An 8,378-nucleotide genomic window follows, 5' to 3' on the forward strand; every position below is an offset into this window, starting at 1 on the left:
GCAAGGAGAGAAGAGAGAAAAGGGAAAAAAATATAAAGAAAATAAGACAAAACCCGCAAACGCCCCCAAAGCCTCCGGAGCGGCGGCGCCCCAAGGAGCCGGGGTCTCCCCGGAGGGACCCTCAGGGCAGCGCTTTGGTGGCAGACGCCATCGTCGGCCCCGGGTGCTTCGACACCCCCGAGCGAGCTCGGCACCGCCGGGACCGGGACGCTCCCACCTCACGGCAGCTCGTCCTCAGCCGAGCCGCGGCGGCCCCGAGTGCCGCGGGGGAGCCGCATCGCAGCGCGCCGCGCCGGCCCGGCACCCGCCGCTCGGGGCCGGGCGCAGGGCGGGCGGGCGGCTTCACCGTGGGCCGGTCGGCAGGGAGGGTACAGAGGATCAGGCTCGCAGGGCCACGGCAACCAGAGGCAGCGGCAGGAGCATCCCCTGCGGGGGGGGGCCTAGGCGCGGCGGGGGGGTTGCACGAAGCGGGGTGGGCTGCGGCAACCGGAGGAGCCCCTGCCTCGCCTCCCAGCGGCAGAGCCCCAGCGACAAGACAGGGCCGGCGGCAGCTGCGATGCTCATGCACACGGCCGCCGCCGCTCCAGCTATCGTTCCCGCTACGCCGCAGTGCCTTCGGGTGGCGGGAGCGCCTCTTCCGCGGGTGCCGAGGTACGAGAGAAATGAGCAAATCTGACAGGAAAGGACAGAAAAACGGGAAAAAAAAAAAAAAAAAAGCGATAGAAAGGCGGGGCTCGGTGCTCCCTCCCTCTCGCTGTCTGAGGAACGGGGCGATAGCGGCGCCGGCGCTGGGCTACAGGCAGCAGCGGCCCCGAGCGCACCTCTCGGAGGGACGGCGGCAGCAGCCCATCCCGGCCCCGCGCCTCTTTGTACTCCCCATTCAACCGGGCGCCGGCCGCGCCAGCCCCCGCCCCGCCCCCCGCCAGCCCCATTGGCGGGACCCTGCCGCCGCCCCTCGCCATTGGTGAGCTCTGCCAGGCGGCTCGCCAATGCGCGCGGCCGAGGGGCGGGCAGCCTCCGAGCGGCCATTAACTCCTTCAGCGCCAGCGTCAGATGCTGGCGCCTCCTAAGGGCGCTCTCTGAAGCGCTTTCCGAGGGGTCATCCCCGCTGCCCGTCCCACCCGCCCAAAAGCGGCTGGGTTTTGGCCGTGCCCGCCCTAAGGGGTTATCTCCACGTTCTGCCTCATTTTCAAGGCCGTTGTGGGCTCTTGTGTGGCAGCTTTCCCTGGAGGAAGGTGGGGAAGGGTAACCGCCTCCTCCTCAGGATGACAGGAACGACCATATCAAGCGGCGGATGTCAAAACATCGGTGAGCACAGAAAAGTAAAGCCCCAAAGAAACGTCTCCCACCCTTGGTACCTATTATTAGAGCTACTACTAACACAGCAATTAAGGCTAAAATACAAATACAGGGTTTTGGAGTTTTTTTTCTACCACTTAAAAACTACAGCTCATGCCTGCAGCTGACACTGTTGCGAGATGGCCTTGCTGGAGGGTAGGTTCTGTAACTTGGTTAGCTAGGCTGGTCGGGGGGCTTGGGAGGATACCCTAGCAGCTCCCAACACGTTTAAAGCAACAGACTATTCATATAGTGTTCTTTCAGATCATCCATTCTTTCTGAAAAAAGGAGCTTGCCAATTAACAATTTACAATGTTTTAAAGGTAAGCATCATGTGTACTATTACCGCGTGATACTCTTTATCCTTAAATTATAGATAGTAGTTACCTTTTCCTTTCATAACTTAGTTTCTGAAGAGTGACTGTAAAAGCGAGAAGCTTCTATATTTATACTCTAACCTTAGTAAACACAAGTGTTCTTTACATTTTCATATGCAAAATGTGAATACTTAATTGTTCTGTTCAAGAGATCAAACACAAAACCACAAGACTACCTAGTGTCAAACAGAAACTTACAGTTCTTTTCCAGAAATGCGAGTGTTCCACCTTCTGTTCTAGCCTGGCCTTCCCAAAGTCCATTCACCCAATCATAAAAGCTTTTTTTTTTTTTCTTCTGGGGGTGCAGGGGGGAGCAGGCAGGGAGAGGAAGGGTAACAAAATTCCATTAGATACCTTCAATCATAATCAAATTCTGTATCAGAAAATTGAACCCTGCCTCTTTAGGCTTCTCTTTTTCAAAAAGTATTTCTCTGGTTAAAATAATACCTAAATGGAAGTAGATTCATGGAAAAATTAGATAATGCTAGCACAAAATCACTGGAGTATCAACTCCACCAGATACTTCAGGAAGCTGCGAGAGTCAGAGAGCCAAATGAAGCACAAATCTGAAGTTCTCCAATGCACAAATTCACACAAATTCTGATTTCCGATCTAGCCTCATAAATCTGAATCAAAACATTTTTTACTTTATTATTATTACAACAGGTGCAGTAGACAAACATTAACATTCTTCACATTATTTACTTAAAACAGGGAATAACATCAGAACACACATCACAAATTTCACTTTTCATGGCCTTCGTGCACTACAAGATTCATGCAAGTATTTAATTCAGAACTCTAAATTATCTATACTCCCTAAATTGGTGAAGGTTTTATAAACAGGCTCTTGGTCCTTCCACTGGCTATTTTCGCATAGTCCAAAGCAGCCCTCTGAAACCCAGAGCTAATAAAAGAATCCCAACTAGGAGGCATCAAATAATGAAACCGAAGAAGGTGCTATTACAAATTTTCTACCCCTCTCATCTGATGATTCACAAGGAACACAACCAAACATGATCAGAAACCTGTGAAAACACAAAACCTCAGCCATTTTAAAAATAAAGCCCAAACCAAACCAGCTTGACTCATCACAATGACTTTCAGGATTTTTAGGGGTGCACAGAAGCCTATCAAGACAAGGTGCTTACTGAATCAGGTTTATCATTTTTTTCACAACAATTCACTCCAAATACAGAACTAAAAATATTTGCATTCTGATGCTGTTTAGGACAAGCTAGAGCTGGAATGCAGATCTGCAACACAATCATATGCACACATGCCATACAGAAGGATTGCATTATGAAATTCACCGTTAACACAAATAATTCACCTGGTCATTCACAGGACTTCACATAATCCTGTCACAATAAGAAAAAAGTAGCCAAGGATTCCAGTTCCTTACAAAGACTGTGAATGCAGCAGCTCATCTGTTAACTGTAGCCCATATATACTGTATTCAGCCTTGCCAGCTGACCTGCAGATAACAAAGCAATGTTAGCATGACTGAAATATTTGTCCGAAATGGACTCCTGCAGCCTGTATGAAGCTCAAAGCAGAACAACTATGCTTTTGGCACATATACAGTTTTAAGCTAGTTTATCGAACACTTTACAGAAGCTGTAGTGAGGCTTAGGCTTAAATTCCACTTACAAAATTACTAATCTTCAGTACAAGCACAAACAGTTAAAGGGCACCAACATTTAAGGTCAGACATACCTAAAATGGAAGTGTCTAGTAGGCACCAAGCATACCAGCAACCCATCAGCATCCACTACCAGGAAGCCTAAGTTCAGGACAGCTGAAGACAGGGCCCAGAGTCAGGTGGCTTTGACCATCAAATTTAGACTGAAAAAAAACGGACTGACACTGTCCTAATTATGTACGGAACCACGAGAGGAAGCACAGAAAAGTGCTATTCTGTGCAGGAAAACCTAGTCTCAAATGTTTTCATCGTATTTTCTGTATCTAACCTCTTTCCATATTCACTGACATGAGACTAGCAGATGCTGTAGATGGTCTGAAGCTAAGCACAGACACAAGTTGTTGGAATTTCTCTGACACTTCCACCCTTCTTTCAAATCTGATTAGTACCTTTTAGTGAACATAGTCCCAGTCAAGAACACCTATATGGGTGAGAAAAAAAAAAAAAAACACCAAAAAAAAACCCAAAGCAAAACAAAAAAACACAGAAAAGCAAAAAACAAACAAACAAAAACCCACCACAGACCCCCCAGCCAACCAACCAAACAAAAAAAATACTGTCTACCCTCTTTTCATGAGAAAGCCAGGCTTTAATACAGAAAACCAGACATTTTTATTGAAAAGTTATTGAGTTACACAACTTCAACAGCAATATATTGTATATTCATTACCAAGAATTCATATAATAGGACTCCAGTGAGAGTTTCTTATGCGAACAAGTATCAGTTTGAAACGTAAGAATAATCATGATTTTTAACCAGTGGTATACAGTAGTTTTACGTATTTCCATCAGCAATTACTTTTTCAAAATCTGGCAAGTTATGGCCCAATCACATTGTCAACAGGAACCTGGAGCACAGTGGCTCACAAATGCTTACAACTGGCCCATGTTTGTATGCACCCGTATGCTTCCACATATTTGATTTGACAATATTTTTTAAAGAATAATTCAATACCTTCAGATAGCACAGCTTACTTCTGGTAGGGCTTGGACAGCATCAACTGTTATTTTTCCAGTCTCACCAAGTGAGCCAGCTAGCAATGTTTTATTTTGATTTTCACATCCATTTTCTTCCTGATGTAAGAAAGCTTTTTCCACGGTTCCAGTTTGCTAACTTCACAACAGTTAAAGTACTTTGTTTACTTAAATTGCACCAAAAAGCTGAGTAAGGAAATACATTTAATACTCAAACCAGTAACTTTCCCAGGAGTAGTTTATGCACAGGAACAGAGAGCTAAAACACAGCAGCTAAGCCAGTGCATCCAGTTCTCCAAACACCTGGTAGAGAGTAAGAGGGACTTCATGTCATTAGCACACCAGACAAACACTGTAGCATTTCCATTAAGCACTGTTATTCTGCCTTAAAGAAAACAAACTAAAAAACAAACAAAAAAAAACAACTAACCACCACACATACACATACAAATCCCAAAACAAAGCCACAAAAAAAACAAACCCAACCACCACCCTCCCCCCTCCAAAAACACTCAACTACTGGATACCAAAGGAAGAAAGGAAGTTGTTAACCTCCAAATATTCTTTGGGAAACACAATGGTAGCTCTGTATCATCCAGTACCTCTCCTCTTCTTAAAACACATCTTTTTCTTGACTGTCATTTAGTACAGAAGACCAGCAGTCAGCATCTTTTTCTTACCCAGGAAGTGAAGATGCTGTATTTTACTTGAAGAAACCTTTGACTAGAAGGCAAACTGACTTCCTAAAAGCAATCTAGTGTTAGGCTGACTGGAAGGCCCTCCCACTTCGACATATCCTCCTCACGAAATTTTTTGTAGGCATGCTAGATACATGAGTAACAAAGGCCTGACTTTTAAATTGACATCAACTTAAAACTAATTTTAGAAAAGGTACCTGGAATGCCTATACATATACATATTCTTCAGAATATCACTCACTGTTTCTAGAGTGAACTCTAGAAACCCACGCTAGTGCCCCAGATGACACGGCAAATATGACTGTGTGAGTTCAAGTGTTCAAACTAGAAAATGTCACTATTAAAGTTTTTAACATAGACTTGTAAGTACTAACAGTCTGCATAATCTTCCGCAAACCATCTGAAGCAGGAGCCAAAAAGCCAAGACAAAATGCAATTCAGTGTTCACAATTCAGCTGAATCTCTGCAAAAACTTTCACTAATGAATTTCCCGATAACAACATCCTTATGTAGTACCAGGTAATACAAAGTTTCTATATACAAACTATACAAAATTCATTCAATCTACAGAGAGGCAGCTTGTTGTGACAGAGTTTGTGGAAGTATAACTAGACATGGAAATGTTTCTAAATATTGTTAATTATGCTTTTATCATGTGTTGTGTCCTGAACCCAGGACATCATGGAATATGCATTTAGGTATTAAACCCCTAGAAAAATTAAGGTAGAATATTGACAGTTGCATCTCTTTCCCTAATAGTAGCACATTATCAATATCAGCATACCAAAGAGAAAAATACATCTCTGACAGTACAAGCTCCAACTAATTTCTGAAGACAAAAAAAGGGCTTTATAATCTATCTGTAAAAGAAGGCATTATTCTGGAAATCAGTGACCAACAGTATTAAATGAGTTGGAATTTTCCACTCACATTTTTAATTCCAACTGTTTCAAGGTAGTATGAGAAGTCTTCTGACACATGTGGAAAAGTATTTCCACAGGAGACAGGAAGCAGAATGTAAAAGCCACTTAATACTGACTGGAAGTTCCAGACAGTTGCGTGGCTTGAATCAACCAACCAACTCTAGAAATGCCCAGTCCATATCAAACAGAACTGAACCACAGATATTCACATAATTTTATTTTTAACTCGGAACACCAGCACAGACCCTTCCTGAAGTCTTACATCAAGAACTGCCAGTGCTTTAAGATAAGCCTTAAGTACTACTGTGAGATTAATTTGCTTACAAACACAGAATCCTTATGCTTTTCAGACTTTTAAATGTTACCCTAGGTAACTAAAATTGTTCCCACACATACTGTTTTCAAAATGCAAAGAGGAAACAGAAATAATCATCAACAGTTATTCTAAGGCACATATGCAGCTCAGCACCACTCTTCACAGCATAACATTTCAAAGAGAAGTTTTTAATTACACAGTAGTGCTAAGTCACAGTTGTCATGCATTGGACATGTGCAGATAACTGGGCATGACAACGTTATTTCATCCTGTCTGCAATCAAACAAACAAACAAAAAAATCACTGTAGTTGTTCAATCTTATGACAAGCATATGCCTAGAGTAATAGAACCCACTCTGCAATTACTACTCAGTTCCAATTAGAGGATTATTATTTGTTATTTATGAGCATTAATGGCATCTAGACACAGTATTTAAATCTCTCTAAGGAAGTGTTAATGCTAAGAATGTTGCTGTGGTAGCAGACATATTATATTTAGTAAATGAACTCTGAAGTATCTGTTGCATTAGTTAAACATTCCACTATATAATACTCAAATGATTTTGGTTTTGTAGAAAACCATCACTATCTACAGTTCAGATAACCTCAAAAGAATAAAAAGCTTGCATTCTATAGAGGATCCTTCAAGAAGTTTTAAGTTTGAATGTTGACATAGTCAGTTAACATGCTGTTATGAATGCCTCTTTTAAAAGTGAAAAGCACAGCATTCATAACAGCTTAGAAGTTACATATGCCAAAAAAATCTTGCAAATTGCAAGGTACACATTATATACAAATGAATAAAACCACATCCCTAATTGGCATTCATGAAGTATCTGCTTTTGTTCTTTAAACAGTAACAATACAACATCTTTTGTTCAGAATTATTTTATTTGGATTATAGCAATTAGTATCACTGATCAGTAGGCCAAATCCAGGCAGAGAGCACAGAATCCATTTCACAAGGCAACAACATGGACAAGTATTTTAGCATACAAACCATTTCACTGAATTATCAAGTAGAAATATCTTCCAACCATGCATAAAAAGTCTATGCTTAATCTTTCAGAGCTCCAGGTAATACTAGATTCCTAAATATACAAAAAATACATTTAACTTATAATAATCTTAGTGAATCAGACTTATAAAATTACAATTTTATTCTTCACAACATAGAAAAAATACAAAAATGTCTGTATATAGTTTTCACCCAAATTTCACTGACAAATATACATCAAAATGTATGATTTGATGTATACTTATGACATTTTTAAGCTGAAGTTTTAAAATGACACTGCAGATTGGTCCATACAAATGCCAACCTTTATACTTATAAATAAACAACAACCCAACCTTTGATAGAAACATCACATTGTGAAAAATTACAATTTACCTGCACTGTAGCCTGCATCTTACTGTAATTTACAATATGAACATTTCTGTAATTCCAGTTGTAAACTATACAGTGATATACATCTTGGTCTTTTAGAGGGTAATGACTAACTCAGAGCCAGCATGGTAGAACAGAAAGTACTGTCGACTGCATCAGTGCACACAACACAGTACTTAAAGCAGAAGACACGGCTGCAGCAGAAGTTTGGTGATGCTGATAGAAAACATGCAAGCCAAGTAAATAGTCTGTGGGTAAAGAAAAACAACTCTAGATTTGTGACAGAGTACTAATCAAAGCTTCTATTATAAAGTTCACACAAACCACATTAGAATTTCAGTGACAGGTGAGGGAAAATTTGTTCTTACTTTATGAGGAGGAAAAAACCCCACATGTGACCAAAGTTGGTGTTAGGGAAAAATTCAAACAGTATTATGGCATCGCACTACAGTTCTCAAGATCACCTTCCAGTGATTTCCATGGAAGCCAAACTTGAAAAAGCACTGCAAGCTGAAGTGAGGGAATTCTTGTACATACTAACTGCATGTTCATACTTGAGAATATAATTTTTAAATCAACTTGGCTTACAGGATTTCTTATTATCAAAGCATTTTATTTTTCTTCTTAAAAGGAAAAGTAGCTCCATTTTCTTTTAA

Source organism: Pezoporus wallicus, unplaced genomic scaffold, assembly GCF_028554395.1.
Source record: "Pezoporus wallicus isolate ANWC-B61680 ecotype Strahan unplaced genomic scaffold, APGP_CSIRO_Pwel_v1 contig_5261, whole genome shotgun sequence".
NCBI lineage: Eukaryota > Metazoa > Chordata > Aves > Psittaciformes > Psittacidae > Pezoporus > Pezoporus wallicus.